Raw genomic sequence first — 10022 nt, 5'->3', positions numbered from 1 at the left:
GGTTGCTGCAGGTTGTGGGTCAGAGTTCCATTTTTAAGACATGGTCTTGCCTTTGACTGTTTCTATAGTCAGTCTCTCAGAGCACACAAATGTCCCCTGTCACCTAGGTCATACCTTGTAAAGAAGAGAGGGGAGGGAAAACTCAAAAGAAGAGGAACAGAGGAACAGCTCTTTTGGAGGATTCAAACTTTGGATGGATTGAATATTTATCCAAAAGAGACTGAGTTAGCTGGAAAGAGTTTTATAGCCTGGAAGAGATGAATTTATCACTAATGAGAAAGCTTAGGATTTTGGGGGTGTTGTTTTTTGTTGTTGTTTTTATATTTTTGCTAGCAACAGGATTGGAGGATACAGAGCAAGATAAAATTAGATTTGGAAAACAGAGTACCTACATTTTTTGCGCTCCCAATATGTGGTGTGCACATTTTGACCCTGTTGCTGGTATTTTTGCACACAGTTTACTAATGAGGAAGCTAACACTGAGAACATTTCAAAATAATAACGAATATCAAAACCATGTATTTCAAGGTGCCACTTTCTTGGAAACTAGTAGGTTCTGCCGGGGATACTTGGACGGAGAAAGTAGCAGCTCTGCTTACTGAGGGCCAAGTCCTGATACAGATAAACACAAACCCAACAGACCACAGGTTGAGAATGTGGAGAAAATACTTACCCATCCCTAAGGAAACTAATTTATAGATTTTCCAGGATTGTGACATTTCAGATGTTGTAGTCCATTGTTCTCACAACTATGCACACATGGCATTCAAGCATTCCCATTTTTGACCCAGATGATATAGTCATCACACTCTGAATGTCAAGAGTAAGTTCACTGGGATTAGGTGTAAATTGAGCTAAAGAGTCACTCAGAAAAGCCATAATTAGAATTTGGTGCCATATCATCTGAGCAGGCTGCTCTGGGCAAGAGTTCTCTGTGACCGAGACCCACATTGCCTGAGGCCCAAGCTTCCCACAACAGTACCTCCATAACCCTCCCTCCCCCCTACCCTTTGAAATGCTGCAGCCATGCAGCTGAGGCCAGGGGAGCAGAGGCGACATAAGTGAAAAATTAATGATAATAAATTGCTTTGGGCTCACTGTGATTAGTTAGAAAATAAAATTAGATTTCATGAAGCACCTTCGTATTCCAGAACTCCAAATCACTTCTTATTATGAACATATGGTAATACAAGTTGAATACCAAGTAATTAATGTTCATTTTGAGCACATCTCTGGAATTCTAGTTCTTTAAAGCCTCTCTTAAAAAGTCCTCCAATCTGACAGCCACATTCTCAAATGTTCCAATGCAACCTAAAAAGGCTGTGTTTCATAAATTCCATATTGATATTACAATAGAGTAGCAGAATAATTTTAAGATTTTTTCCCATTTGATAATTGCCTTATTGCTTTTGAAAATAATGACTCTCAATTATTCCAGTATGAGATGCATTCATTTTATTACATTATCTAAATTTGTGTAGATATTATAGGCTTTATGCAGCCCCTGGTAAAGACAAAAAATGTTCCTATTTCTCTCAATTATGCTTTTTTAAAATTAATTTTCCCATATAATTTTCACTTATTCTCCTATGCACTACAAAATAAACATCAATGTGTTGTTACTAAGCACGATATATACATTTATATCTATAATCACTAATTTTCTTATTCTATCAAGGGTAGGGGTAGACAATTATAACAAAAAATATTTGACTACTAAATTATCTACTGTGTGCCACTCACTGTACTTATTATCTTCATTGTGTAGGATGAACCAGGCTCAGAAAAGGTAAGTAAGTTGCCCGTGATAACACAGTAGTAAGCAGTAGACAAGTCAGGTTTGTCTTAACCACTGCATCTTACTGCCATTCCAGATTGGGACTGGTTATATTTATTTTCACAGCAAGTCAGTGCCTTCTTTCCTCCCCTCTTTATCTTCTCTCTCCTGATTTAGGTAACTTCTCTCTAAGAGCACAGACAATGAACCCGGGAGTTCTAGGTTCCAGTCCTGCACCTTCTGTAGATACTAGCTGTGTGATAGTGGGTATATTAGTCACACTTAGTTAACTTAGTCATTAACTTAGTTTTGGTGATATATAACCCCCTAAATCTCAGGGCCTAAGCACAGAAAAGTTTATTTCTTGCCATTTTCACAGAGTAATGTGGGTAGGGCAGCTCTCCTCCAACTAGTGACTCAGGGACCCAGGCCGTTCCCATCTATGGCTATAATGATGCCCTCTCATCCTCCAGCCAGCAGATGAAGGGGAAGAGAGCATGTGGATGGAAGGCACTTTGGATGTGTAACCACTGGCCAGCACTAGTCACTTTTCATCAGACAACATGTCCAAGCTAACTGCAAAGGAGGCTGGGAAATTCTACATGAGCACGTGGATACAGTCATTTCTGCCACACTGGGCTAGTTTGTTTGTTTAAATCTGTCTAGGTCTGTTTTCCACTCCTACAAAGTAAAGATGAAGCACTTAGCACTACACTTGGAACATAATATACATATACTCAGTGTTTTTAAATTTAATATTATATTATATAAATTTGTACATAGGCCCTCAATGGAAACAGAAAGCTACTTTCCTTAGATCTACAGGAAGAAATCGAAAGGAAACGCATTTGCCAACCAAATCTCAATAGATACCCAAAGAAGTCATATTTTAGAGCTCTTCATGTGAAATGTTCCTTAGAGCATTATATGACGGGGAAAAAATCAGAAGCTTAGCAGGAAAACAAGCCCTCTGAAGGAAGGAGGAAGGGCTGGTAGAGTATGTGGTGGGGGAGGAGAGGGGAAATGCAGTATTGAGGGCTGAGAGAGTTTATGAGAGAGAGAAGATAATTTGTTTTTGTTGTTAACAATATTTTTCTTCTCAAAGTTAGAAGGCTGAGGGATAATAAACAAGTAAAGGAAAATCCACTAATAACTATGATGTCTCTCTGAAAATACTACTTAGAACTTGGGTTTTTTTTTAAATTCCCTGATTTTTTTTTTACTTCAAGAATCAGTTGTTTGTTTAATGAACTGAGGAGCATCTTGTCCCAACTTCCCAAACCTCCCCTCTGATCTGTATCTTTCAACTTCCCATTTTATGTGTTCCAGTATTTCAGAATAATCTTATTATTTTGTGTTTTTTCATACCTCAGTCCCCTCTTTCTTCTCCACATTTCCTAAATCCTAGAGCATATTCTTAGGCTTTTCATGTTTGTAAACGATCTCTCTAAATGACAAATGGCCATCTGATGATGTGGACTCTACTTTGATAGAGGCATAGGAATAGTTTTCTCTGGATCAAAAGTGTAATGTACATTTCCACAGTGTCTACTTTACAAGAGTAGCATAAAGTCTAAAACAAGTTATTCACATTTCAATAGACTCCTTCTCCCCTTATTGCTATTAGATTTTTTGTTTGCTTTCTAATTATTTTGCTTTTAAGAGTAATACTTTATTATTTTTATGGAATTATATATTCATTATTAAAAATCACAGTATGCTAAAAATGTAAAGAAGAAAGTTAAAACAAAACCGCCCAAATTTTACCAATACAATATTATTGAGGTATTTTTCTATTTATATACAAAATAGAAGGATAAATCAATAAAGAAATACAGATGGAAAGACTCAAATAGCTTTCTAGTCTACCTGCTAATTTTCAATTAAAAAAAAATGACTGTATTTCATAAACTCTAATACACTCTTTTTCATATTTTAGCATCTCTAAAATTTGGACATGTCTTATAATGGAAAATATCACTGTGGCCAGGCAGTAATGCTGATATGATGCCCATTGCTTGGAACTTCCTGAAATTGGTTGCTATTCCTGGTGGACTGACGGCCAAATACAGTCCTTCAAAACTCACACAGAAAGGAGGACTAGCCTTGGTTGTTGCCTAAAAAACTCCCTTTAACACCTTCAGATTAAAAAAAGACACCATGTCCCCAAGTGAGTGACACACACTATCTCTGGATTGCAAGTATTATCAACTCTTTCTTTGTATGTCTGATGTTTTCCAAATTTCATATAATAAACAAGTATTATTTTGAATTTAGGAGGTAATTTAAATCTATAAAGTTTTTTAGGGGACTCTGGGTCGATGGTATACTCAATTTTTGCCTCCCAACTACTCTCTGAATCATGAGCAGTTTCTCTATGATAAAGAAAAGTGGGTCTGAGACACAGCTTCACCCTGAATCTCCAGGGGAAGGAACTGTGCATTGCAGCCTCAGAGGCAGGCTTTCATTGAGGTTCAGGATGAAGATTTCTTACTTTGCTGAGACCTCGGGTCATCAGGACCTACTGATCTCACTGAGAGGAGTAGAGTCTGCTTACTTTCCAAGAGTTCTGGAAACAAAAAGATATTCTCCCAACAGGAGACATAGGGTTAACAGTTTTCCAGACTGGACTTTAAAAAATCCAGTAATACGTTGTTTACTGGAGACACATATAAACAAAAGATACAGGAATTATGAGTATTCGATAAATAATGGAAAAAATATACCAGGTAAATATAAACCAAAAACTAAGCTCTAAAAATGAATATGTCATGATCAAGAGGATTTATCAGCGTGGCTAATCTGAGAAATGCAAAGATTGTTGAACTCCATAAAATCAGTCAGTAAAATTTACTACAACAGTGAAATGAAAGAGAAAAACCACATACAATACCATCTCTACAGATTCGGAAAAGGTGAATGATAGATTTTAACATCTATTTATGATTAAAAATAATTCTCTGATAGATAAGAATAGAAGGAATCTTCTTCAACTTGATAGAGGGTAGTTACCATAATCATACTTAATGGAGGCATTTCAGATACATTCCTTTTTAAGCTCAGCAACAAGACAAAGATGCATTCTACCACAGAAGTGGTTATGTCATGGCCAATGCAAAAGCCAAGAAGAGATGAGTTCCAGTTATGCTTATCATGGAGTACTTGGGATCCTATAGAAACAACTGTTACAGCTGGTCAAAAATATTATAAAACTCTCCAGACATAATCCTTGAGAAAAGGAAAACACACACACACACACAAAAAAAAAATCCGTGGAAGTCAGAAGACAGTAGGCTGACATCTTTATAACACTGAAACTTTAAAAATATGTCAGCCTACAGTTCTATATTAAGTGAATATATCCTTCAAAACTGAAGCCAAAATAGAGATGTTTTCAAACCTAAAAACAAACAAACTAGCCAACAAAAAAACTCAAAGCATCTGTTGCCAGGAGGTATACACACAAGAAATAATAAAGAGAAATTTTCAGGGTGAGGATAAATGTTACCAGATAGAAACATGGGACTGTAAGAAGGAATGAAGTGCACCTGAAAGGATAAATATGTGGGCAAATAGAAATAAATATTGACTCTTTCAAACAACAACAATAATAATATTTTGTGGGATTTATAGCATATATAAAAGTAGAGTATAACAAAAATAGCACAGGGGAGGGACGGAGTAATAGAAGTTAAATTTTTGTAAGCTTCTTTTATTGTTTGAGGAATGGTAAAGCACCTATCTAAAGTAGATTATAATGAATCAAAGATATGTATTACAATTTCAAGTGCAACCAATAAGACCATAATAACAGATGATATAACTGAAGAGATAATAGAGGAGAAAATGAAATAATAAAAATACTTGTTAAACCCAAAAGCAAGCAAGAAAGGAAGAATAAATGACACAAAACAGATGAGAAAATAGAAAGCAAATATCAAGGGCTTCCCTGGTGGCGTGGTGGTTAAGAACCCGCCTGCCAATGCAGGGGACACAGGTTCGAGCCCTGGTCCGGGAAGATCCCACATGCCGCAGAGCAACTAAGCCCCTGCGCCACAACTACTGAGCCTGCGCTCTAGAGCCTGCAAGCCACAACCACTGAAGCCCACGTGCCTAGAGCCCGTGCTTCGCAACAAGAGAAGCCACCGCAATGAGAAGTCTGCGCACCGCCACGAAGAGTAGCCCCTGCTCGCCGCAACTAGAGAAAGCCTGCACGCAGCAACGAAGACCTGCCACAGTCAAAAATAAATAAATTAGTTAAATAAATAAAAAAGAAAGCAAATATCAACATAATAGATATAAACCCAATTATATCAGTAATTAGATCAAATGAAAATGGCACTGAAGATACAAGAAGAGCCTGAGCATCTTCTAGTGCCAGAAAGTGAAGCAGTGCTCAAAAAACAAAAGGATGGAGGCACGGAAAAATTACAATGGCCAAAACTAGAACAATTTGAGCAACAAAATAAAATAACATTTTTTTTTACCATAAAGCAAGCTTATTGGCTAGTCATAGTCCCTTGCCTGATAAGGAAAATCAAACTTTCAATGTTAAAGGGCCTGAGCTATTAACATTCCTGTCTGAATTGAACTGTTGTACTTTTCCATTGGCTTTTTTTTTTTTGGAAACAGCTTTATTGAGATATAATTCACATACCATACAATTCATCCATTTAAAGTGTACAACTCAATGGTTTTTAGTATATTCACACAGTAGTACAACAACCACTACAATCAATTTTAGAATATATTCATCACCCCAAAAAGAAACCCTGTATCTGCTAGCTGTTACTCCTTTTTACCCCTAAGCCACCCAGGCCCAGGTAACTACTTATATACTTTCTGTCTCTATTTGCCTATTCTGGACATTTCATATAAATGGAATCATATAATAGGTGTGGTTTTTTGTATGTCTGGTTTCTTTCACTTAGCATGATGTTTTCAAGGTTCCTCTATATTGTAGCATGTATATTAGTACCCCATTCCTTTTTATGCCTAAATACTATTCCATTCAGTATGAAATATATCAAAATACACCACAAACAAAAAAAAATCTATATATTTTGTTTATCCACTCATCAGTTGATGGACATGCAGTTTGTTTCCACATTTTGGCTACTAGGAATATGCTGCTGTGGACACTCATGGACAAGTGTCTGTGTGGATTTGTTGGCTTTTATCACAGGACATGGGAGGATTCAGAGCCAGACCAGAGGATCTCCTGCATTATAGCTCTTCTTTATCTCCTTTGCATATTGGCAACCTGACTTCCCTTTCATTGTCAGGATCAATCACCCCAGCCACTAAAGTCATCATTTTTTGCCTATTTATTCAATGTTATTAAGAGCCTGAAGTGGCCAGTAGCAGTCTCAGCTTCTAGGTAAGAAAGGGAAAGATGCTGACTGATATCCACAAAACAGGTCATCTTGTCCAAGTTAGTATTAAGAGCTTTCTCTTCTGAGTTGCTTTTTGGTGAGCGCTCAGGTAGGACATAACATATCTTCTCACTTTGTGCCTATTAGGAGAGGTCAATCCACATATCTCTTCCTTAGTCCTCCTTCTCACAAATGTTTTAATCCTTCTATGTCTCCCACAGCAAGCCAAACCATTAGCCACAGCCCATGAAAAGATGTGTATTTTTACTTTTGTCCATATCTCCTTCAAGAAAAACTTAACAATCAAATGCACTGCTCAAAGTTCTAACAAATGGGAGAATTTTTCTTCACCACTGTCCTTCAAGGCCATCTTTTTGGGGCTATAGTGCTGCAACCATCCACTTTCAGGTGGTACCAACAAATAATGCAGAGCCATTTGTAATTCAGACCTAAAGGTTTTCTTCTACAGATGACTAGTCATAGGAAACTCCTCATAGGTGTGAGTTGAAAACAGTGAAATAGGAGTAAGTTGGATATTGCTCATGGCTTTAAGGATCTTCTTGGGTTCAATGTTATATATTTATATGACTTTCGTTCATTGACTGAGGGTTGCTGCACACGTATAATTTTGTGACTTGGTGGGTCAGACAACATCCATTCAGGATAGGCAGCTCAGGTCACGTGGGAAACTTGGTAGTCCATGGTCAAGCATTCAGGCCAGTAAAAAATCAGAAAGCTGTTTCCCAAAAACATAGCTGTCTGCAGAGGATGACACAGCTTTGCTCCAAAATCATAAAGGTCTGCACTGTAATTCTCCTATCAGGGCCCGCCAAAGGTTCAAGCAGCACCTCTATCTTCCACAGACACCTATAGATACCATGGGTGTGTTAGTGAGCCCCCTATGAGACAAACCTGAGCCAAAATTCCATTAATCACCTCATATTCAAAATCCCCTACTTGTGGCTTAGGAATCTCTAGGAATTGGTGTCAGTTCAGAGCCAGCGTTTAGTAAATCCTGAAGAGTCTGATTATTTTCCCTTCCTCAATGCATAACCACTCTGGCAACTGGGCACAAGTTCCTTTGGAGACAGCTGAGAGGAAGCATCAATTTTCGGCTATGTAGAAGGTGCCCTCTTCAAGAGGACGTGGCCTCCCCTTCATTCAGGAGACTCTAGATTTGCCAACTGACTTAAGTCTTGGAATTGATTAAAGAACCATAACTCTCTTTGGAGATTCAGGTCAGGATTCTTACACCAGACTTGGAGCTGCTTGCTTATATAAATCAAGTAAAACTTTAATAAGCTGTCTGCTGTACATTGAGTGGTAACCTGCAAAAATGTATATTGAAGACCTAACCTCTGATATCTATGAATGTGACTTTTTTGGAAATAAGGCTGTTGCCGTTGTAATTAAGATTTAGTTAAGATGAAGTCATACTGGAGTGGGATGGGTCCTTAATCTAATGTGACTGATATCCATATAAGAAGAAAAGAAGAGACACAGAAACCCAGACACAGGAAAAATGCCATGTGATGAAGGAGGCAGAGACTGGAATGATGAATCAACAAGCCAAGGAATGCCAAAGATTGCCAGCAACACCAGAAGCTAAGAGAGAGGCATGGAACAGATTCTCCCCTCAAGGCATCAGAGAGAACATGGTACCTATACCTTCATTTCAGACTTCTAGACTTAGGAACTGTGAGAGAGTAAGTTTCTGTTGTTTAAAGCCACCTAGACTGTGGTACTTTGTTACAGCAGCCTTAAGAAACTAATACACTGCCCAACTATTCCAGTCTAGGAACACCATAAATAATTAATTAATGCTGACAATCTCCGTGGGCAAGACTGCTGTGATGATTGCTTTTGTTCTGTCATCCATTACGGTAACAAGTCCATCTTATTTTTAGTGATTATGTACTGTCACTTGGCTGCTGCCATTCAAGATTCCATCATGTCTGTTGAATTCAGGAATGAAAAGATTTTTTTGCGTCTGCACAGTGAAATCAAGGAAAATGTTAACAGATATGTGACAGACTGAAAGACATCCAAAACCAAGATGGAATTATTAACTAGACCGTACAAAGAACTTGTACAAATCAACAAGACAATGGTAGGTAATCAATTGAAACATGCGGCGCCAGCCAGCTCCCTCTCTGCGCTCTGCGACCACCACAGTGAACATGGCCACAGGAGTGCAAGTTGCTGATGAAGTATGCCACATTTTTATGACACGAAAGTTTGGAAGTGCTCCACACCAGAAGAAATCAAGAAAAGAATGAAGGCTGTCATTTTTTGTCTCAGTGTAGACAAAAAGCGCCTCATTGTAGAAGGTGGCAAAGAGATTTTGGTGTAACCATAACTGATCCTTTCAAGCATTTTGTGGAAATGCTTCCTGAAAAAGACTGTTGCTATATACTTTGTATGATGCAAGCTTCGAAACAAAGGAATCCAGAAAAGAAGAGTTGATGATTTTTTTGTGGGCACCAGAACTAGCACCTCTGAAATGTAAAATGATCTATGCAAGCTCCAAGGATACAATCAAAAAGAAATTTCAAGGCATAAAACACGAATGTCAGGCAAATGGGCCAGAAGACCTCAACTGGACGTGTACTGCTGACAAGCTAGGTGTATCCTTAATTGTAGCTTTTGAAGGATGCCCTGTATAGATCATTGTTTGGTGTCACAAATTGAAAGCTTCCATGTTTAATGTTATCCTCTTGCTATATAAGTAAAGCAAATACATTTAGGCCAGGGACTCACTGATGGGGAGCTGTCTTGTCATTTTTTTAGGGTACACTAACTGTTCTATGAACATGTGCAAATGGCCCTAAAAAATCTAACTCTAGAGTTTAAAAAAAAAACACGCAAAA

At 37.9% G+C, this 10022-nt stretch overlaps 1 pseudogene; it reads left to right on the top strand.

Annotated features, from left to right (window-relative positions):
• Positions 1–9332: 9332 nt before the first annotated feature.
• On the top strand, positions 9333–9818 carry LOC137752107 (destrin pseudogene; annotated as a pseudogene).
• Positions 9819–10022: the final 204 nt, after the last annotated feature.

This window comes from Eschrichtius robustus, chromosome 18 (assembly GCF_028021215.1).
Source record: "Eschrichtius robustus isolate mEscRob2 chromosome 18, mEscRob2.pri, whole genome shotgun sequence".
NCBI lineage: Eukaryota > Metazoa > Chordata > Mammalia > Artiodactyla > Eschrichtiidae > Eschrichtius > Eschrichtius robustus.
Note: the sequence above shows the minus strand (reverse complement) of the source record. Positions and strands in the feature narration are given on the sequence as shown.